This window comes from Humulus lupulus, chromosome 9 (assembly GCF_963169125.1).
Source record: "Humulus lupulus chromosome 9, drHumLupu1.1, whole genome shotgun sequence".
NCBI classification, from domain to species: domain Eukaryota; kingdom Viridiplantae; phylum Streptophyta; class Magnoliopsida; order Rosales; family Cannabaceae; genus Humulus; species Humulus lupulus.
The window spans coordinates 9,452,132-9,476,533 of NC_084801.1; the positions used below are offsets into that span (position 1 = coordinate 9,452,132).

A 24,402-nucleotide genomic window follows, 5' to 3' on the forward strand; every position below is an offset into this window, starting at 1 on the left:
AGGGGAAAAAATGATGCCCCTACCTAAGAAGCTCCCTTAGGTAGTCATAACAGGCATACATTATAGATTTAATAGACTCCCGCCAATTTTCAAGAAATTTCGAATAATGTAAGGACAAAAGTGCTACAGACGTATTCTATTTTCGGCACTTGGAGAGAATATAACCCATTTTTTTGTATGATGATGTACAATATAGGTATATCAGACACCTCATCAATTTTTGAGAATTTTCAAATAATTTATAGTACCGAAATCAGAATTCAAAAAATCGGTTGCACATGTGCCTGCTTTTTTTTTTTTATATGTGTAGAAAACAAATTGTTTGAACTCTGATTTCGACACTGTAAATTATTCAGAATTTCCCGAAAATCGGTGGGATGCCTACTATAACTATCATGTACACAATCATACAAAAAAATGAGTAATAATTTATCCAAGTGCTGAAAATAGAAAACACTCATATGGTAGGGGTAAAAGTAATGCCCATACCTAAAAAACTCCCTATATATATACACTAGAAGTAAAATACATGTATATAATTCATATGATATATAATTTTTTAATTTAAAATTAAATATTTTATATTATATTAAAAAGTGCCTATAAATTTCAATTAAATAAATATTCAAAATATATGAAATTATATACTTAGTATTTTGAGTTAATTATATTTTAAGTACTTATTTCAATATTTAAATCTAATTAAAAAATTACACATAAATGTATAATCAATAATATAAACAATGAAATAACAAATTTAATTTAGATGTTTTAACAAAATAATTTTTTTAAAAAATTAATTAATTGTTGTAACAATGTTAATTTTAATTGTTAAAAAAATTACAGAATCTGTGAAACCAAAAAAATTATACATGTTAGTGCGTTACGTAAAATTTGTGATTTTGTATAATTATGGATACTTAGGGTGAGTATTTAAATAAAGTTTTACGTTGAAAATATTTATAGGATTGCATGCATGATGACGATGTGAAATATACGATTTTATGCTTGAGTTTAGTATGTCATGCAAAGGGTTCATGTTTACATGCATGACAAGTTTATAATTGTGTTTCATTGGTCACTACTACAAAATTAAGCTTTCCCGACACCCAACCACGACAGTCAACTTTGTTGACTGTCGTAATTACTTAGTAGGACTATACATCGACAGTTAATATAGTATAATTTATTATTCTTTAACCTATTTTTAAAATTAATTATATTATTAACTATATTATTCTTTAACATATTTATAAAATTTATATTAGTTAAAAAAATTGTTTTATTAATTGGAAAAATATTGTAAAAAAATTAATATATAGTATAATTTTAAAAATAAATTAAATTATGTAAATATATATAGAAGGCAAAAAGTTTGGAGCCAAATGAAATAACAAGCGGCAATTGAAATATAGGAGGCAATTTTTATTTTCTCTAAAGTAACCTATCTCATTCCCTCAACTCTCTTCTCTTAGCCTCACCCTCTCTCTTCTCGTCTCTTTATCTCCCTCACATCTAAAACCTCTCGGATCTCTCTCCAAGTCTTCTCTTGCAGGTGGCTGGTGTAGGAGTCTCGACGGAGACGGCAACGGCGACGAGGCTCGCCTGAATAATCAACACTCCAGGTTTCTTTCTTTCTTTTTGGTCGGGTATATTTAAAACTCTCTCCTCTTTCCCTAATATGCTCTTAGCCCTAACACTAAATTCATTCTCTTGCATTCTTACTGAGCAGCAACAAGAGCAACATGCTTCCCCTTTTCCTGTAGGATGAAGCCTCTCTCTCTCTCTCTCTTTGTTGTTGAACGTTGCTTTCTTGTCTCGCCATTTACTGGTAAGAGCAGCTCTTGGTCTTGCCCACTCTCTGTCTTGTCGATCCAAGACTCTGTATATTTAAGTTTATTATTCTTTTTTGGGTTTATGGCTTTTGCTCCATCCATCCGCAATATTTATGTGTGTGTGCTTTAAATTTGAATAAACCTATTTTTGTATTGGTATCTCCACTTAAACTTCCCTATGGGTAATTTTTAGAGTTGTTCTGTTTTGATATATAATGCTCTGTTTTGTTCTTCCACTCCAACTGTTTGTTAGGTGGTTTAGCTGGATTACTAATATGCAGGTGGATTAATTGTATTTTATATTGAATCGGACAAAAGAGTAGTAGTGGTAATTATCATTTTTATTTTTATTTTAGTGTTTTGATATATTTCTTCACGTGTAGTAAGTATTGGCAATCTGAGTTGGGTTCGTCTATTTAAAAACAGAGTGAGTTAGCCTATATATATAATCAAAATTCATACTTGAGCTAAATTAAAGAAATTAATGTAATTAAACTCAAATTTGAACAAATCTGAGTTGGCCTCCTTTGTTTGAACATAAATTTAAACTTGTTGACGCCGTTTTTCGTCAACAGTGAAAGAAGAGCACGTAAACGATAACTGAAAATGGCCAATTCAAATAAATCAATATAAACACACGATTTTTACGTGGTTCAGCAGTTAAATCTGCCTAGTCCACGAGTCTTTGTTATTAATCTCAAGATTATCTCCAAGAATTCTTCAAGAATGAATTCTCCAGAGTTTTCTCTCAAGGATCAGAATTTCGGTCCTTTACAATGGTGCATGGCCTCTCTATTTATAGGGAAGGCTGCAGAATACTATCCCACATATTTTGGGTAGTTGCTCTTTTTGTATAAATAAAATAAATGGCTTTAAATGCCTATAATCAGATATAAAAGGAAACGTCCCCTGAAGACCAGGAGACGTATAACTGACCAAATAATATCCCACGATTCTAGGGGATTTATAATAACAAATGAGGATTACATCTCATATTTATAACACTTGTAGGTATTCAAGGCGGCTATCGCGTATCTCTAAGGCTTTAGCCTCCCAGGTTTCCCATCACCTATCGAGCTAGAAACATCTCCCGAGGCCACATGGCTTTCGAGATCGTACGCGCGTCGAGCTCGGGACTCCTGATCCGAAGTCTTCCCTGAAGATGAGTGTGTTCCCGGAGCTATCTTTCGAGATCATGGATACTTCGAGGTCACCATACTCGAGGTCGTCTATATCCTGCAAGTTCGACATACAATCCTGGAGCATGTTTCCAACCTTATGAGTCCACTGACTTGCGAATCCAACTTTCGAGGTAATAATTAACATAACTCGAAATCTCGGTGTAACATCTTGCCCCCTCAAAAGTGTTTGTTCGAATCCTAAGAGAAGGAAACTTTTGAACTACTTTCTTTGAAAACTGTACCGTCACACTTTTTTTAAAATGGACACGCGTCAGCCGGGTATTGCTCATTTTTGATACTTGAGTACCTTGGAAACACGCCCACGATCGTCAGTCTGACACCTTTTCGGCGCCATCTTGTCATTGATCCCTGACCATTGGATTTTGCAAGGATTTTGTTCAACGTTCCAGATTAACTCCTTATTCCCGCTTATATATACAAGACTTCCCTCTTCACCTTCACTTTTACCTTCGTTCACCATAAGCAAGAAAAGGAAGAACAAAGAAAACCAGAGACCTTCCTAAAAAGCTTCTGTCTTGCGCATGTTTTCTCGGCCAAAGAAACAAAGAAATCCTGGTCTGTTCGAGTCAGTGAGTTCTTATTTATAACCTCTTCTTCAATCGACAATCTCTCTGCAATCGCCGTTACAGTGTAAGTATACAATTTTTGTTTTCCATTTCATCAGTTTTTATTCACGCTGTTATTGCTGTGTATGTGTATATACTAGTTTACATCCTTAGCATAATGTGATAGGAGGTTTTGATCCGATAGGCTCAGATGCTTTTTAGACTCCCGTACCGGATTTACATCACTGGTTTATACCCAATTTTCATATTTGAGTGAGGTTCCAATTTTTCAGGGTTTTGAAATTTTTAGGCAACGTTTCTTGTACACTAAGTTTTCGGATAAAAACATGGGCCTTGATAAATGCACGAAACCCAAAGACGCCTTTCCTGGTTAACCGCCACTCTTCTTTCCCTTGAATTTCGGGATTTTCAAAAAATTATCCACGCTCCTTTTCTTTTTCGTGGAATGCACGCCCCTGACTCCTCAATAAGGGTATTAATATTTAGTTTGTCTCGTTCCTAAATCTCTGAGCTCATTCCATCGAGCTCGTGATTCTTGTATGCATGGCCCTCACCATTTTTTCTTTCTCGTTAGATGTCATAGAATCTGAAAAGACGGTGGGGGTCATCGCAGGCAATCCTTTACGAGTCAAAATCTCCGAGCCCAGAATCGCTGTTCGCCCGGAATCAACGTCGGATAAGAGAATATGAGCTTGCGCGCGAGCAAGAAGACATTCGAACTCATTACCGTCGTCAGATAGACGAAGTCATTGAGGGGAAGAGGAGAGTTCTTCGGGAGGCCATCTATCCGGAATCTAATTCAGGCCCTAGGCCGATTCCTCTCGATCCTGCTTTAAAGGTTACTGTCGCATACCCCCCCGGAGAGCTCAAATTTTCATTAATGGGGGAACCTTCCTCCTCACAGCCGAGGAGAGAGATGTTCGAGGCTGAGCTCTACTGGAGCACGGTTACCACAACCAGTCAAATATCTGAAATCCTGGCTTTCCATGGCCTTGGTTTGTCAGGCACCTTGAAGTGTCGAGCTCCGACTGGTCAAGAACGGAGCTGCTTCGCCCCTGGCGGCCGTGACGCCACAGTGAAATATGCGGCATGGAGCCAAGAACATATGAGGGCAGGAGCACTGCTGCCTTTGAAGTCTTTTTTCAAAGACTTTACTGATTTCGTTGGGTTGGCTCCATTCCAACTCAACACCAATTCGTACAGGGTGCTGTCTGCCCTGAGGTCCTTGTACCACGAGCTGGGGTGGGAAGGACCTTCACCTCAAGAGATTTTATATCTCTTTTGTTTAAAAAGTAACCCCTCCCGAGCTCGGGGAGGGGATGGATTTTACTACCTCTCGAGCTACCCCAAGGAGACGAAGGTTTTTGGGGATCTTCCCAACCACCCGCCTGATTTCAAAAGAGCCTTCTTCTGGACAGATGGTCTGTCCCCGTCTCGAGACTTTAGTTCATAAATCCCTATTTAGTTGAAATGTGTTTCACCTTTCAGCTAATTTTCAGCGTCCTACCCCTGATGAAGCAATGAAGGGGCACAGAGAGGCCTTGCTCCAACTCCCTTATGGTAGGAGGTCTCTTTCGTTCCAATTACATGAGGACAAGCTCCGAGCTTGTGGGCTGTTGGGAGAGGGCCAGTCAACCTATGACTGGTCCAATAAAAAATATGAACACTGGGAGGAGGTGCCACTGCCCACAGGTGCCCTTCATCCGAGGAGAGAATCAAGGCCATCGCTCCCAGTTCACCTGAGGAGTCCGCGATCTGGGAATGAGGCTAATGATGAGGCTTCGAGCTCGGATTCAGACGAAGGTAAAGTCCTTCCTACTTCGAGAATGTGGTCCCCCACTTTACTAAAACACCGGCCCAATAGGTTAGTCTCGTGCCCACAGGATATATACCACTTCTACATATGGAGTTGGGTAGATGACTGTGTCCGTAGGTTTGATAGTGGGCTCGGGAAATACGACACCATGTACACCACAGACGAGGTGTGGAATGGGATAACTGTGCAGTATGGGACCAATGATTATAGGGACCTCTCAAGGTTATCACCTACTTATAGGGAAGGCACTCCCCCCGCCTCCTCTGAAGGCAGGGGAATTTCATGGTCCCCAAGCTCGAGCTCGGGGGAGAGTTCCAGTTAGGTTTCTTCTATCATCACTCTATATGTCTGATACTGAAACAACTTGTGTGCTTCACTTTACTCACCGTGTTGTGACTTGTGCAGGCGAGATGGACTCCGACCTTGACACCCTCATCGACACTGCTGGTGCCAAGAGGAGCAAACGCCCTAGGGCGGGGTCGCTGAAGACCGGCCAGCCGGGCAAAGGTTCTAAGAGGTCCAAGAAAACACCTCCCTTTGCTCCGCCGATTCTGAGCTCTGTTGCCGCGTCGATTGCTCAGGCCGGCACTTCCACAACGGCGCCATCCTCGCAGGCCGTCGCCTCTGCGGTGGCACCGACTACGCTAGTTGGTGCCTCCATCATGGTTGAGCCCCAACCTCTTGTGGCGGGTCAATCATTCTCTGCTCCGCTTTCCAAAAGGCCATCTGCTTCCCGAGTTCAGAAGCTGTCAATCTCCACCCATATGGATGCATATGCGGTGGACAATGCTGCTGGGTCCCATGGGTCCACGCTGATCTCGGATGTCATGTCCCGGATCGGCCAGAGCTATGGCAGCCTCGAAGCTCCCTAGTGGCAGTGCCTAAATGATACCCGAGACTGCACTGCTCTTTATGAGAAGAGTATCGAGCACACTGCCGCGGTAAGCATTCTTCTATACTCCTTCCTTTTCTACTTGTAATCATACTAACCTGGAGCTAATGGCGGTTTATTCCCTTTTCAGGCTCTTGCCTTCACTACTCAGCTCAATTACCAGTTAAACCATCAGGTCCATTCGAGCAAGACTCATGCTCAAGAGGCGAAAGATCTTCACCTCAAGGCGAGCGATGATCTGAAGGCAGCGAATGCGAAACTCGAGGCGGGAGCTAAGGAGCGTGAGGGCATGAAGGCCGAGCTTGAGGAGCATAAAAAAGAGATCGCCCAGCTTCGGGAGACCAATAAGAAGCTTGAGGAGGATAAGGCCGCCACCTTCGACATCATGGAGGATGCAAAAGCTCGTCTCCTTGCCGAGTACAAAGAGAAGAAAGAGAAGGCGGTCGACTCGGCCATGTACCGGATGTGGGCCTATAATGAAGATCTGGACACCAGGTTCTTAGGTCCTCATGAGGTGCCGCTTCTTGAGAGGTGGAATGCTCGGCTCAAGAAGGAAGAAGCTGAACAACTCGAGAAGGAGAAGGCTGAGCAGCTCGAAAAGGAAAAGGCTTCTCGGGACGCCGTTCCGGAGGGAGCTCAGGAGGATAGCCATGCTATTCGTCCTGAGGAATCCGGTGCTGCAGATGCTGAGAAGGCCAAGGAGACTCCTCTTCTTTGAATCTGACCTCGGGGAGATCATTTATTGGGGCTGCGTCCCCTTATTTTGTAATTATTTTAATTTATGCCCATGGGGCTGATACAATTTCTTTAACTATTCTTTTACATGCTTTTCATTTCTTGGCCCGAAATATTTTGCACATTTTATGTTGATGAATCAGTTATGTTTATTTATTCATATAAACATAGTTTGGATTTTAGGCTCGAAACTCGATGCATTCATGCATAGTTTGTTCGAATTATCCGCTTCCGACCTTGTTATTTATCAAGGTCGGATATTACTTTAACCATGAACCCGGAAGTACTTATATGGTATGTAACGTATATGGTTTGGTTATATCTTTTTGTTTAGTCACTTTTCCTCATCCTCAGTTTTTGCTCCAAGGTTAAGAGTTCGAAACTATTTTTCTTTAAGATATTCCGGCCTCGATCTCGACTCATCTCGAAGTGGGTTTGGGTTTCTCCTTATCGTCGATAATTTTTTTTTTTTTTGGCCGGTTTGTTCCAAACCTGTTAAGTTTGCACATCTGGTCAACTCCAAATGTTTTAAGTTTTTGATGGTTCGGTTATGTCCGAACTATCTAAGCTAGCGTATTTAGTTACATCCAAATACTTTATGTTTTTTGATAATTCGGTTATGTCCGAACTATCTAAGCTCGCGTACTTGGTTATATCCAAACACTTTTTGTTTTTTGATAATTCGGTTATGTCCGAACTATCTAAGCTCGCGTACTTGGTTATATCCAAATACTTTTTGATAATTCGGTTATGTCCGAACTATCTGAGCTCGCGTACTTGGTTACATCCAAATACTTTATATATATTTTTTATTTTTTAAGCTGATGGTATATATACCAATGATGCCCCCTTAATATCCTATGAGTGTGACAATAGGTTATTAAATTAAGAGAGATTGCAAAAATAAAAAACAAAAAGAGATTACATATTGAACAAAATAGATCTTTTATTTGATGGAATTCAAAAACAGACTAGCTAATACATATAGAAAATAATGGTTACAGGCAACACACTTTCTACACTACTGATAGTAAGGTCTAAGGTGTTCGCCATTCCATGCTCGCGGTACTAGGTTCCCGTCCAATCTCGCAAGTTTTTACACGCCAGGTCGGATGACTGACTCTATCTGGTATGGTCCTTCCCAGTTTGGCCCGAGCACTCCAGCTGCTAGGTCTCGGGTTGCTAAGAATACGCGTCTCAACACCAGATCTCCCATTCCGAACTTTCAATCTTGAACCCTCTTGTTGAAATATCTGATAGTTTGTTGCTGGTAAGCAGCATTTCTCAGCTGAGCCTCTTCTCTTTTCTCTTCGATCAAGTCTAGGTTTTCTTCGAGCTGAGTGTGATTTGAATTTTGATCGTAAATTTGAGTTCGGATCGTTGGGACTTCGACCTCGATGGGCAACATTGCCTCGCAGCCGTATGCTAGAGAGAACGGGGTATGTCCTGTTGATGTCCGAGCTGTGGTCCTGTACCCCCAAAGGACTTGAGGCAATTCCTCGGGCCATCGTCACTTTGCTTCCTCCAACTTTTTCTTTAGATAGCTCTTGAGAGTTTTGTTAACGGCTTCGACCTGACCATTCGCTTGCGGGTGAGCCACTGATGAAAAACTCTTTATTATGCCGTTCTTTTTGTAAAATTTGGTGAACAAATCGCAATCGAACTGGGTTCCGTTATCGGATACGATCTTCCTCGGTACTCCGTATCGGCATACGATGTTCTTTACCACGAAATCAAGGATCTTTTTCGAAGTTATGGTCGCCAATGGTTCAGCCTCCGTCCATTTCGTGAAGTAATCAACGGCGACCACAACATATTTTACTCCGCCTTTGCCAGTCGGGAGAGAGCCTATGAGGTCGATGCCCCATACCGCGAAAGGCCGTGGGGATGTCAACATGGTTAGCTCGGATGGTGGAGATCGAGGTATCGTGGCGAATCTATGGCATTTTTCGTACTTCTTCACATACTCAAAAGAATCCGTTTTAATGGTTGGCCATAAATATTCCTGGCGTATGATCTTCTTGGACAGGCTATGCCCCCCGGTGTGGTCTCCGCAGAACCCTTCATGAATTTCTTCAATGATTTTCTTAGCTTCGGGGGGGGGGGGGGGTTACACATCTAAGCAACGGCATGGAATATCCCCTTCTGTATAGTTTTCCGTCTAAAATGGTGTAACGAGGAAGTTGATACATCAACTTTCGAGCCTGATTCCGATCTTTTGGAAGAATTCCATTTTCGAGATAGTCGACTATCGGACTTATCCAGGTTGGCTCCGTTTCGATCATACACACATCTTCCCTTTCTGGCTCGTTAATGCTGGGTGCTGATAGGTGTTCTATGGGTACAACATTCAGCTCTTCATTTTCGGTGGATGTGGCGAGTCGAGCTAAGGCATCTGCATTTGAGTTCCGTTCTCGGGGGACCTGTTCGATCGCATAAAACTCAAAATACTCTAATGTGGATTTTGCCTTCTCCAGATAAGCTGCCATTCTTGTGCCACGAGCCTGATATTCTCCCAAAATTTGATTAACTACGAGCTGGGAGTCACTATAGCAATGTATAGCTTTAGCCTTGAGCTCTTTTGCTATTCGTAGTCCCGCGAGTAGAGCCTCGTACTCGGCCTCATTATTCGATGCCTTAAAGCCAAATCTTAAAGCGGAGTGAAATTTGCTCCCTGCGGGGGTGATCAGAATAACCCCTACTCCCGCTCCATTTTCATTTGACGAGCCATCGACGTAAAGTTTCCACAGCTCGTGGGCCGTGGTTATTACCTCATTGTCGGCTATACCGGTACATTCCACTATAAATTCTGCTAATGCCTGTGCCTTAATAGTCGTCCTCGGATGGTAGGTGATCTCGAACTGTCCGAGCTCAACAGCCCATTTAAGAAGTCGACCTGAAGCTTCTGGTTTAGACAGGACCTGCCTAAGTGGTTGATCTGTCAGTACATGAATGGGATGTGCCTGAAAGTAGGGGCAAAGCTTATGAGATGAATGTATTAGACTAAGGGCGAGTTTCTCCATCAATGGATATCTTGACTCTGCCCCCAGTAATCTTTTACTGATGTAGTAGACGGGTTTTTGCACCCTCTCCTCTTCTCGAACGAGCACCGCGCTTATTGCGTGTTCGGTGGTTGAGAGGTATAAGTACAATACTTCTCCCGTCTTAGGTTTTGACAGGATGGGTGGTTCAGCTAAGTGCTTTTTGAGCTCCTGAAAGGCCAGCTCACACTCCTCAGTCCATTCAAACTTCTTACTTCCTCTCAATAAGTTGAAGAATGGGAGGCCACGATCCGTTGATTTCGAGATGAATCTGCTTAGGGCTGCCATCCTGCCAGTCAAGCTTTGGACGTCTTTATGCTTCCGAGGTGAAGGCATGTCAATCAGGGCCTTTATTTTATCGGGATTAGCTTCGATTCCACGAGAGTTTACAATGAAGCCCATAAATTTTCCCGATGATACCCCAAAAGTGCACTTCTGAGGATTTAGCTTCATGTTATACTTCCTGAGCACGCCAAAGCACTCTTCGAGGTCATCAACATGGTTCTTGTTGAGTTGAGACTTTACAAGCATGTCATCAACATAAACCTCCATGTTGTTCCCAATTTGTTCCGAAAACATCATGTTTACGAGCCGCTGGTATGTGGCTCCAGCATTCTTGAGCCCGAATGGCATGACATTATAACAATATCACCCTTTATCCGTGATGAAGCTCGTATGCTCTTGGTCTGGGGCGTGCATGGGAATCTGGTTATATCCAGAATAGGCATCCATGAACGACATCAGGCCATGCCCCGCTGTGGCATCCACGAGCTGGTCAATCCTTGGTAACGGAAAACAATCTTTTGGGCAAGCTTTGTTGAGGTCTGAGTAGTCAATATAGGTTCTCCACGTCCCATTGGGCTTTGGGACCAACACCGGATTGGCTACCCAGTCAGGGTAAAAGGCGTCCCTAATGAGATGGTTTGCCTTTAACCTGTCAACCTCCTCCTTTAGTGCTTTCTTCCTGTTTTTGTCCAGCTGTCTTTGCTTTTGTTGCTTCGGGGGGAAGCTCTTATCTATGTTTAGAGCATGGCTTGCTACATTCGGGCTTATCCCCACCATGTCTGAGTGTGACCATGCAAAGACATCCTGGTTCTTCTTTAGGAAGCAAATTAATTGCTATTTTGTCTCATCTGGGAGGTGTTTCCCGACCTTCACCTTTCTAAAGGGTTCAGCTTCCACGAGCTGAATTTCTTCGAGCTCCTCTAGAGGTTCGAGGTCAACTTTCTCCTCAATCCTCGGATCAATCTCCTCGTCAATTTCTAAAACCGTTCCGTCTTTATTCTGGACGACAACGAGTGCCTGAGCACTTGTTTGCCTCTTTCCCCTCAAGGAGATGCTATAGCATTCCCTCCCTGTCAGTTGGTCTCCTTTTAATGTCCCGATTCCGCTAGGGGTTGGGAACTTAAGGGCCAGATGCCTCATAGATGAAACTGCCCCCAGCCCGACCAGGGTGGGTCTCCTGAGCAGCACATTGTAGGCAGATGGTAAATCTACTACCACGAACTCCATTATCTTGGTCACCGAGACTGGGTAGTCTCCCAAAGTCACAGGGAGCTCAATGGATCCCATACAGGCAGTTCCTTCTCCTGAAAAGCCGTACAAAGTAGTTGCACATGCCTTCAGTTTGCGAAGGGAGAGTCCTATTTTTTCGAGGGTTTCTTTATAAAGAATGTTGACTGAGCTCCCATTATCTATGAGAACTCGGCGGACTCTTTTGTTGGCGAGCTGAAGAGTAATAACCAGCGGGTCATGATGTGGGAACTGAACATGGGAGGCGTCCTCCTCAGTGAAGGTTATGGGTTGTGATTCAACCCTCTGGCTTTTAGGTGCCCTAGGTTCGGGTTCATAAGGAGACCCGTCCCCTGTCTTAAGCTCATTAACATATCTCTTTTGGGCATTCCTGCCCCCTTCTGCGAGATGAGGCCCTCCCGAGATGGTTATTACGTCCTCTCCATCTATCGGTGGATGCCTATCTTCTTCCCGAGACCGGGAGTTATTATTTTGTGTCGTCGGAGGCGCGGCTACTTTCTGGCTCGCGGCCGTCTGTCCAGTACTCTGGTTTTTGACATAATTTCGGAAATAACCTCTCAAGAACAACCCTTCGATCTCGTCCTTCAGTTGTCGACATTCATCAGTCGTGTGCCCGGTGTCTTTGTGGAACCGGCAGTACTTACTGGAATCCCTCTTGGACTTCTGATTTCTCATCGGGTCCGGACGCCTAAAGGGTACCTGGTTTTCATTAGCCAGGTATATGTTTTCTCGAGACTCATTGAGCTCGGTGTATACCTTGTACACAGAGAAATACCTCTCCCCTTTCTTTTTCTTTCCTCCCTCAGCTTCGGGGTTATTTCCTTCGTTCTTTTTCCTCTTGGAGGGATTCTCGGAGGTAGGCTGTGGAGCCGCTGGGTCAGCCAAGGTTGAGGCAGAATTAATGTTTATCGTTGTAGTTCCGGTCTGCGAGGTTGCTTTGAGCGTTGACCTCGCCTCCTCTACATTGACAAATCTCTGCGCACGTCTGTTAAACTCGGTTATCGACCTCACCGGTTTCCCTTGCATGTCATCCCAAAGGGCACTTCCAGGTAAAACACCAGCTCGAATAGCCATTAAGTGCCCACTGTCATCCACGTCCCGAGCTCGGGCGACTTCCAGATTAAATCTGACCAGGTAACTTTTCAGTGTTTCTCCCGGCTATTGTCGGACGTTAGTTAGGGTGGATGCCTCTGGTCTGACTCCCATCATAGCTCGGAACTGCTTCTTGAAGTCTCTAGACAACTGCTCCCACGAAGTTATTGAGTGTCTTTTATATTTTTCGAACCAGCTTTTGGCAGGTCCTGCCAATGATGTTGGAAACAACATGCACCTGAGCTCGTAACCCACGTTACTGGCTCTCATAATAGTGTTAAACGTACTCAGGTGACTACATGGGTCGGTCTTTCCTTCGAACGCTGGGACATGAGGAATCCGGAACCCTTGAGGAAATTGAGTGTTGGAAATATGGGGAGCAAACAGCTCGAGTTCCTCATCAGAGTCCTCATATCGACCTAATCCTCGTTCATTCTTCAAAAGCCTAAAGGCTTTTTCGAGCTGATCGATTCTTTCTTGGACTGGATCAGTATGAGGTACTGTTTGAAATTGACTGTCATTGATCGTAATCCCAGGCTCGCGTCTCCGCGAGGGATCCCTACACCTATTCAAGCGATCCCTCAGGTCCGGATTTGTTTGATCTCCATTCCCTCGACTCTGATTCAGATGATTGCGCAGGTCGGGGCAATTCTTGCGACTTCCAGTGTTCTTACGACCTTGGTCATGCTTACTGACCGTCCCAATATTTCCTGAATCTTCACTGGTAAAACTCATTGCGCGGTTATTTCGAGATGGATTCTTTCCACGTCGCCTCATCTCCGCAGTTCGAGACCGAGATGTCTGACTTTTCTCAGATGGAGCGCCTCTCCGCTCCCGGAAAGTCTCCCTGTTCCCTTGTCCACTCCCTGCACGCCCTTGATCCTGATCTCGAGCAGGTTGAGCATTTCTGCGGGGCGGCGAAGGATACCTTATGGGTGACGGAGGGAACCGTATTAGCGACGGTGGCTGCCACCCTTGCCGCGGTCTAGAGGGTCCTGAATTTGCCCGAGACGGGTCAGTCGCGTTCGGTGCGCTACTAGGTATCTGAGTCCGCGCCTCTGCAGGGGTTCGGTTATTCTCAGTTCCTGCAGGCACTTCTACAGGCGAGTTAGGCGGGACCCGAGCTCGGGTACTCCTTTGAGGCCTAGGAGGAGCAGATGGTTCTGCTGGCGTCGAAGGTTGAGTTGGCCTCCTTGTGGCAGCATCCTTTCGTGGACATCCACGGGGCCTCCGGGGAGGAACATGCACGTCCCTTGGAGGAGGGACTTGGTTTTCGCGCGGAGGCGGGGGCTGAGCCACCTGCGCCTCTGCGGCTATCCTAGTCAGCTCCTCATTCCGTTTGTTGGCCTCTACCAATAGCTGTTTCAATTGCCAGTTTTCCAGTTCTACAATAGGAACGTAACGTTCGGGATTGTAGTACATGTCCTCATCCCTTGGCGGAGGCGGTGGTCCCCGGGAATCAGAGGACCCACTTCTCTCCTCAGCATCCGGGTTCTCCATTGGTTGTTTTCCAGGACGCCTTGGGTAGTTTTTATCAGGGGTGTTCTGATTGTTTGCGGCCATGATTTTTTCAGGGATGAACGCTTAAGGCTCTCAATGAAAGCACCAAACTGTTGACGCCGTTTTTCATCAACAGTGAAAGAAGAGCACGTAAACGATAACTGAAAATGGCCAATTCAAATAAATCAATATAAACACACGATTTTTACGTGGTTCAGCAGTTAAATCTGCCTAGTCCACGAGTCTTTGTTATTAATCTCAAGATTATCTCCAAGAATTCTTCAAGAATGAATTCTTCAGAGTTTTCTCTCAAGGATCAGAATTTCGGTCCTTTACAATGGTGCATGGCCTCTCTATTTATAGGGAAGGCTGCAGAATACTATCCCACATATTTTGGGTAGTTGCTCTTTTTGTATAAATAAAATAAATGGCTTTAAATGCCTATAATCAGATATAAAAGGAAACGTCCCCTGAAGACCAGGAGACGTATAACTGACCAAATAATATCCCACGATTCTAGGGGATTTATAATAACAAATGAGGATTACATCTCATATTTATAACACTTGTAGGTATTCAAGGCGGCTATCGCGTATCTCTAAGGCTTTAGCCTCCCAGGTTTCCCATCACCTATCGAGCTAGAAACATCTCCCGAGGCCACATGGCTTTCGAGATCGTACGCGCGTCGAGCTCGAGACTCCTGATCCGAAGTCGTCCCTGAAGATGAGTGTGTTCCCGGAGCTATCTTTCGAGATCATGGATACTTCGAGGTCACCATACTCGAGGTCGTCTATATCCTGCAAGCTCGACATACAATCCTGGAGCATGTTTCCAACCTTATGAGTCCACTGACTTGCGAATCCAACTTTCGAGGTCATAATTAACATAGCTCGAAATCTGGGTGTAACAAAACTTAAATTAAAAACTATAAATTATTAATTATCATGTGGAGGAATAAGAGGCAATCAATGATGGAGCTTATAACAATATATTTTCAAGGGGATTGTCAAAAGTATTTGATGGCCTCAAATTTCCACATGGTAAGAGTATTGTTCCATTACAATGAAAGTCATAGAGAGTTTATATAAATGTCTCTCCTTTTCCTTGTGTTTCTATATAGTTTGTTGTGATTAATCTTGAATGATTACTATTATTAATTAATTAAGTTGTCAATCACTCTAATCATTCAGTTGTTTGAGCTGCTTGCTTTGTCTGGCATGTTGATAGACTACAATTGGACTGAAATTCTCTAAACAAGGAGCCAGTTAGCAACATCTATAAATATATATTCTTTATATATGTAGTGTAATAATGTATATATTATCCATTATAAGTAGTGGTATTTCTCCATTTATAATTTTGTATGTATACCTTACAAACTTAATAGTTAATATCTAATAGTCTAGAAATGTTTTCTGTGACTGTTTAACTATTTATTTAAAGCATGTATATGCCAGTAATGAATCTTGAAGCATTTATATATGTTATTATACAAGTAGTGGCTGCTTAGTTATGGAAGTGACAGTGTTGCAATTCAACTAGCAGATGAGAAACATTGGGATGATCTAGTCATAATCGTTGCAGTGGTACACATCTTCTCCTTTTAAGTGTTTCTATTATTTGATTCAGTTTTGTGTTTTTCCAGTTGTGGTTTTAGTGTGATGATATTGTAGTTTGTGGTTTTTATTACTGTGTTGCTCATGGTATGCATGTGAACTGGTTATTTTTGACATTAGTTGTTAGATTGTTGTAGAGATGGCTCCTTTTATATATTGTCCTTCTGAGCTGAAATCATATTTGAAAGTTTGGTTAAATTTTGTCTCGTGACTTATGGTTCTTCTAGTATCCTGTAGGGTGACTCCATTTATTGATTTTGTTGCTTCCAGGTAAGTTCACGACAGAAGGTAACAAGTAGCATCTCAGGAATGCGTGAGACTGTTGAAACAAGTTTGCTTTTACAACATAGGGCAAAGGTATATCTCTATTTCTTTGTCTTTCTCACAGTTATGACTGTTACACTAATCATAGTCTGATTAAACTCTTGACACTAATCATAGTCTTAACTATTGAGAATGCTAACTCTTTTTTTTTTTGAATTGTTGTAGGAAGTAGTACCAATTCTTACTTTGGAAAGACTATTGGTAACTAGAGTGTATACAAGGGCAAGAAGAAGAAATATATGTTGTTGGATAATGAATTTAGTGTTTTATTTTTTTTTTGTAATTTTTATTAGAGTAAATGATTCTTTGTAAATACTTTGTATAAGTTTTATTATTTTAATTTATAATTTTTTAGATTTGTATATAAATGTTTCATTTAAATCATAATTTTTAATTTAAAACAAAAATAAATAATTTTTTTGCAAGCAACGACGACACCAAATATATGTCGGCGTAGCCAGCAACGACGACACTTAACAACTGTCGGTGTAGCCAGCAATGGCGACACCTAAAAATTGTCGGCGTTGCCAGCAACGACGACACCTTATAACTGTCGGCGTTGCCAGAAACAATGACATCTAATAACTGTCGGCGTAGCCAGCAACGACGACACTTAATAACTTTCGGCGTAGTACCTCTATGCCGACATAGGCAAATACGACAGTTAGTCGACTGTCGTTGTTGCTCAATAGCGACAGTTAAAAACTGTCTGGAAATCCCGTTTTTGTAGTAGTGGGTGTACTATGTTGATTGTGCTTGTGTGCATGGTAGTGATTATTAGGTTGGAATGTTTGTATGAATAGTGTTTCAACCTAGGGTTTTTCTTTAGAGTTAGGGTTTGTATGTTTAAAACCATAATTGTTGAATGTATTTTGAGTGCATCGCTGCATTGTTGAGTGTTTATGGTCTTGTCCTCAACAAGGGAACTTAGCGAGGAGTACTGTAGTGCCTCAGAATTTTACTTAGTTAGATAGTAATATTTTATGCCATAGTATTTTAGTTTTTGTGATATTGGTCCAAGCCGGGAATTATTTGAAAACTCGTAGAGCTAGTTATGAATTTTATAAGTTTAGCCTATAGTTTAGAAATATTAATTTTATCATAAGGTTTAATTAATGTAGTTGGTCCTAGAAATATTATTTATTATAGCCTATGGTTTAAATAGAATAATTAAGAATGTGACATTTGTCACATGTATATTTATTAATGATTTAAGGATTTTAGATGAATAAAATAATCAAGGATAAGCCTAGGAAGTCTGGAACCTTCCCTCAGATGCTAGGATCTCATATTAATCAGTCAAAGTGGTTTAAACAACTTTAAGTGTGCTTAACACGTGCAAAAATGTGGTTTAGCACATAAGCGTAAGCCGATATATTGCACCTATAGGGGCAATACATCGCCTATGCTAATACGGAAAAACACGTCGACTTTGCATGATCGAAACCACGGGGCCTTGACAAATCAAGACATGCGATATATCGCCAATAGTGGGCGATATATTGACTGCATGAGCCATGCTTGAAACTCCGTGGAGTCCGAAGCTAGAATCATTCCTCAACAACTTGGACTTGTTCTTAATCAATTTTGACCGAGTTCTGGGTATTTGTTGAGCGGAAAGTGCCACTTTATTCATTTATTTATTCTTTTTAATGGGAGTTAGTTTCACTCATTGAATTCTATAAATAGGACCCTTCACTCAGTCATTTGCATCTTTTTTCAAACACTTTTCAGAGCCTCCAAGCTGCTATTTTCGTTCTAGAAAGAAACATTGGGGTTTTGGGGTTAAAGCTTTCAAATCTAAGCTTTTCTAAACACTTGGGAAGTAAGCTGTAGTGTGATTTCGGTGTTTGAGGTATAGATCAAAGCTCTAAGCTATCTAAGGTACTCTTAATCCTTAGGTCTAGTCTATTTCTATTATTCTTATTCTTTTCTTTTACTTCAAATCCTAACTCATTATAATGACTTTTGGTTAGGAGCTCGATTTCTTTGAACTTAAGGTTTTCTGTAAGTCTTTATTCCAATGGTTTAGATCTTCTCTTCATCTTCTTTTCTCTAAGAAACTTATGGTTTTAATGTTTGGTTGTAGGAGTTTTCGATCCCACACTTGTCTCCAATATTTCAATTTTGGTAAGGAAAATAAGTTGGATTTTATGTGTTATGTGTTTGTATGTTATTTTTTATGTCTTTAGTCGCTTGGGAAATATGGTTGCTTAGATAGCAAATCCCGAGATTTTTATTGTTATCGTAGACTATAGTTATGTCTAAACCTACCTCTAAAATAGTAGTTAAGAGGACTATAGCAGTTTTTATAACATACTACGATAATGAGTTAATGGCCATTCATATTGTAGTCCAATTTATATTTTATGTTTTAGTAGTTTTTCCTTGGGCATTAGGCTCATTCCTTTTTATTTAGATTGTGCAGGAAAATGAACATGGAAGGCGGGATGGATCCGAGGTTGCTTTGGCATGTGTATTGGGTGAGGAACTAAAGGAATGAATCGATGAGATTGATCTAGGATGACGTTGATATTTTGAGTCTTTTAATTATGTCTTTATGATTTCCGCACTTAGTATTTTGAAATATCTTAAAGATTTTGTTCTCTTTATTATTTTTATGTATGAACAATGGGATCCCGTACTTTTGGATTTTCTATAATAAATTTTTATTATTTTATGTATGTGTCCAAAAGATAGTAGTATGTCTTAGTAGTTTTAAAGGTCCGAGGTCTTTAAATTAGTCTGGTCTTTACCAGTATGGAGAAGGGAAAATGAATTCACATCACCTGAGGTAAGAAGAATGGAAACCTGAGCATAGGGTGTATGTTGAAACATACAACCTTGTTTTGTTTGTTGTATTTTTGTATTCTGTGATGTGGTCAATGGAAAAATTGCATGTGTATAATGCTAGAGATGTATGAATGTTAGACATGTTTTCTTTTACTGCTTGATTAAGCATAACACTTGCAGGACGTTTCCAAGGGTTACTATGGGTGAGTACAATTCATGGTGAGGAACACTCCATTGAATATGCCATATGTGTGTATAGCATGTGGTAGGGTAATTCACATCTCATGTCTGATCAACATGACTGTATGGTTGATTATCGTATGTGAGTATAATATGCAATATGAAAACTTTGATTGCATGCATGTGAGCATAGCATGCATTATGTTTATACTTTATGGTATTTTGTTTATATCGTATGTGATTTTATTTAGTGATATGTTATTATTGTTGGGGATATGGCTTAACACACAATGTGAATGTTGTAATTCAAATAAATCAAAACCCAAGATGACCTAGTTCACAATAGAAGAATAACACAAATAAGATCAAGAGATAGAGTGGACCTTTGGAGAGAAACCCTTAGTTACATAAAACCATAAAGACTATGATTTTATGTGAATCAATGGAGATAATAAAAGACTTGACACAAATCAATTTTGTTGTCTAAAAATCACTATTCCTAACCTCCCCTTAGAGACTACTTGAAGCTACTACATGTTGGAATGAGATTGTGATTTACAAGTCTCAATGTTCAATCAAGTCAAGCTTTCTTGATGAAGATCTTGAAGAAAACTAGTAATCTTTCTAAGTTAGAGAGAGAGAGAGACAATGAAGAATGATCAATTCACCAAAGTCTCAAAAGAACCCCTTAAATAGTATAGGAACCGTTATTAGTATTAATCAATGAGATTAGAGCATTTTAAAATAAGTTTTGGACCCAAAATCACGTGACTGTACAGACTGCCCAAGCGATATGTCGCCTACATGCAGTCGATGCATCTCTTGTCTGTGGTTTTGCATCTTGAGCGGTGCGCCGCCTCCCACAAGCAACGCAGATGCCTTTGAAGTAACACCCCATGTATTGCCTCAGAACGTCTCCAAATGCCTCCAAAATTTTTGGGTACTATTATATACTCCAAAGAAACACTTTGGACCCAAAAAGATAATTTATAGATGTCTATCCATAAGTCAACTCACTCGTGTTGACTTTAGTGAAATTGTAATGGTATTTGCACCCCTTTGTGCCTAACCAATTTCACTATGTATATAATTAATCCTAACAATCCCCCACTTGGTTAAGTACATCATCTTTCTCTATCTTGAATGATATTGATGCATAAAATAAAATGCCTTTAGGGTTTAAACTTTATCTTAGTGAAAATACTACAAATCTTTATCGAAATGCTAAGGTTCTTAAAAGATTGAATCCAAAATTCCTAGTGGTAAAAACGATAGTATCTTACACACCTCTACCTGATTAGTCATGTATTTCCCACTTTGCGCGCTTAGCACTTTTATGGCATTGTGCTTATGCATTCATGAACTGTAACATCCCAAATTTCCTAATAAGGCTTAGGGCCTTGATTAGGGGGCCATGATGACAAATTATGGAATTATGTGATTATATGATATTTATGTGTATCATTATGTGATTATGTGAGTTATATTATAATATGACTTGATATGCATGTTTAGGTGTATTAAATATGCATGTGGGCCCATTTCTGTTTAATTGGGCAATTTTCATAATTTGGCCCGTTTTGGGTATATTTGGTATATATGTGATATATGTGTGTGACCACATTATTATGTGAGTATGTTTGGGTTACTCGGCACGAGACGATCCTAGGGAGCAAGCTAGTGGGAAAGTCACAACAGGACCCATACTTGACTCAGAGTGAGTCAAGGGGTATTATGGGTACTTAGCACATTACTGGGATATTAGGTAATGAGAATGATTATTTGATGATATATTGGGAGTTAGTAAGATTAGGAGGGAATTCTGGGAAATTTGATTATTTTACCTCGGGGGCGTTTTTGGGACCCCGAGCATTAGGATTTGCATGAGGTTACTTAAGATCGAAGTAACTTGTCAGAAACATAAAAGGAACGTTTAGTACGTTATCTCTCTCTCTCACTCTCCCGTTCCCTTTTTGACTTCCGTTAGCATTTTTGAAGGAAATTTGAGTTTTAGGACTCAGATTCAAGTAAGGATCGAGTTATAACGATTCTAGGAAAGATTAGAAGCTTATTAGCAGGAGGATTTGGTGAGAAATGACATAATTAGAGGTAATTAAAGCTTTGAATTTCCGAGTTTCTGTTTCCTAGAATTTCTTAAGTTTTGAATTTGGATTTTACATTTGGAGGAGTTTTTGAATGGTTTGAAGCTTGGGTTTTGAGGATTTTGTGTCGTTGAGATGATTGTAAACTTTGTTTATGAGATTTGGGTATGTTTGGATAGGTTTTTGGAAGATTTTAAAGTGAGAAAATTGGAGTTTTTGGGTTGTGTTCGTGGTTGGGCCGCGACCATTTTATTGTGTGCCATGGCCCAAGATTGAAAAAAATGAGGATTTTGGCTGTTGGGGGCACTTTGGGCTGCTGCCCCTTTTTGTTAGGTCACGGCCCATGACACAAACATAGAGGGGTTTAGCCTAGGTCGCGGCCCAAAAAGGCAGAAATGGACAAAATGGGTTTTTAGTCATGGGAACTTTAATCTAAGGGCTCGGGATCGATTTTACTACTCGGTTTGGTAGGATTCGACATCCCGGAGGCTGGGACTTGGTCCGGAAGTATTTATTTACTTATTTTTGACAGGATGCTATATTATGGCTGTGACTAGGTTATCGCTAGGGGCTTGGAAATATGATCATGCTTAAGGGTTGTTTCTTGGTAACCTGTGATTGGACCAAAGGTAAGAAAACTGCACCCAGTATGTGATGCATGTGATTATGGTATGACATGAATATTGAATATGGAATTGATCAGAGCTTGAGTCTCTGTAAATGTACATGATCATAATTATGCTGGTGAATGTTGAGTAAGCATGATGAATGCCTTATATTTGGATATTTGACATATGATATATGTAACGCCCTACTTCCTTAGAGCCGTTACTAAGTGAGTTTAGAATGTGCAAATAACTCGCTAATCGAGGTTTTAGTTCAAAAGTGTAGCTAAACTATAATAAAAGTCACATAATTTGAAAATGTAACCATTCATTGAAAATTGTAAAGCGTTTAACATTTGGGATCCCAAAATAATGTTAGAAATATTTACAACTCAAAATATAATTAAAGTCGACTAAACGAAAAAATCTGGTTTTATACAAGCATCTCCCAAAAATACCCCTGGCCGTGGCAGCCAGGCAGGCCAAACATGTACACGTCGCTCATGCTCTCCGTACTCATGGTTGGTCAATCTTCCCCTTGCCCTTACCTGCACCATAGAGCACCCGTGAGCCGAAGTCCAGCAAGAAAACTCCACACAAGCAATCAACAAATGCATAATTATCAATCAACATATAATAAAACCACCAACAGACTAAACATATAATAGCCATGCCGTCCTAGGCGCTTTACTAGGCCCTGGGTTCGCTGTCTACACCGTGAGGATATCCCAGGTATCCTATATGGGTTTCACCTTGGCAACTCGCACTCCGCGTGCTTAACGCTGCTCTCGGCCCCTTGCCGTACTCGGCCCTCGCCGTTCCCGGCTGTTGCCGTTCATTCACATATATGCACACATAACATAATTAAACAAATACTTAAACACATATAAACATAATCAATGGGGGGCTACGCCCTGCAGCACAATCATATAGGGCCATGCCCTGCAACACAAACTATAGGGCCTCGCCCTGCTCTACGGGTACAATAGTTTTCTTACCTGTGTCCCGAGCTTTCCGAGCACCGATATCCCGAGCACAGTCCCCTAGTCCGAGCCTCTCTGAAAACCTAGTCACAACGCATCAACAACATCCATCCATCAAGTTCTAATCCATTAAATAACTTTGGGTTATAATTCTAGTCTTCGGGACATTGAATTCTATCAATCTGGGTAATAAAATCCATCCTGAGCCTTAACTTTTGGGTTCTCGAGCCTAAAACCTCCTTGGAGTCCAAAAACTCACTAAGCGCCGCGGCCCCAAGAATCCATGTCGCGGCTCGCCTCAACCCAAAACCCCAACCCCCAAAATAGGGCATGCGTGCCGCGGCCCAGTCCATGGTGTGCCGCGACCCGCCCTTCTTTCTGGCCTCCCAAGTGTTCTAGAAGGCCGCGACTCAGCAAGAATAATGTCGCGGCCCGACCTTTCGAACCTAGAAAAATCCTCCATTTTTACCTCCAAAACCAAACCAATTTACCCCAAAATCATTCCAACAACCCAACTTAATTACCACAGTAGCTCTACTATAGTCTCAGTAACAAAACCTAACAAGAATTAACCCCAAACCTCATCTAAAACCCAAGAGTGATTCTCCACCTAGCTCACATGCACAACCTTGAAACACTAGCAGAAATTCAACATAACTCAGATGAATAGGTGCTAGAATCCTTACCTCAACTGATAACTTGGCCTTGAGCTAATCCTCAATCACAGCCAGCTTCAATTCCCTTGATAAGCAAGCCAAAATTCTCCTATAGATCAAAGTCTCCAAGCTTCCAAAGAGAGAGAACTCCAAAATAGAGAGAGGGTTGGTTTCTCTAAGGTTTTGAATGTTTCTTAGTTTTGTTTTACTTAAATTAGGTCCCTAAGGTCATCTCAAAGGCTTGGGGTACCAAAAACGTCCCCGAGGGAAAAATGGTAAATTTCCCCGATATTCTCTCCTAAACGTTCTAACTTCAAATATATCTCCAAATATTTATTTTCATAACCTGATAACCCCATAAAACTTCTAATACCCAAAATACCCCTCGACTCGCCCCGACTCAGGTATTCGACCCCGTTGTGACTTTCTAGCTAATCCTCTCCCTGGACTGTCTCGGATCGTGCAACATGAATATATCACAATATTCACAATTATTATATTTATGCCCTCAATGGACTAAAATTACAGACATGCCCCTAATAACCAAACGGGGCCCACATGCATATTTAATTCACCTAAACATGCATTTCTAATCACATACTCATTAAATTCACATATTAAAATAATAAATCACTTATGTTACAAGGTGTGACAAACACTATAAGAAAATAAGAGTTTTATGACTTTATTTGGGAGACATTGGAAGTCTACAATGTCTCCCAATTGGGGAGACGTTGTTGCTAGGGTCATTGTAGGTATATATCCCACGTCTCCCATTGGGAGACGTGGGAAGTGACTCACCTCTCCCAATGGGAGACGTGGGAAGTCCCTAGGAGACATCCAATGTCTCCCAGTGGGAGAGGTTGAAAGTCACTGGGAGACGTGGGAAGTCTCCCACCTCTCCCAGTGGGAGGCATTGAAAGTCTCCCAC

The 24,402-nt window shown here is 41.3% G+C and overlaps 1 long non-coding RNA gene across 2 annotated transcripts; it reads left to right on the plus strand.

Annotated features, from left to right (window-relative positions):
• The first annotated feature begins 1,452 nt into the window (after window positions 1-1,452).
• LOC133801066 (uncharacterized) lies at window positions 1,453-16,550 on the plus strand. Of its 2 annotated transcripts, none has more exons than XR_009876722.1 (5): window positions 1,453-1,625; window positions 1,733-1,831; window positions 15,709-15,798; window positions 16,099-16,185; window positions 16,318-16,550. It is a non-coding gene; the product is annotated as an uncharacterized LOC133801066 (long non-coding RNA). The 2 variants fall into 2 exon arrangements; XR_009876723.1 differs by having other exon boundaries at window positions 15,712-15,798.
• The last annotated feature ends 7,852 nt before the right edge of the window (window positions 16,551-24,402 follow it).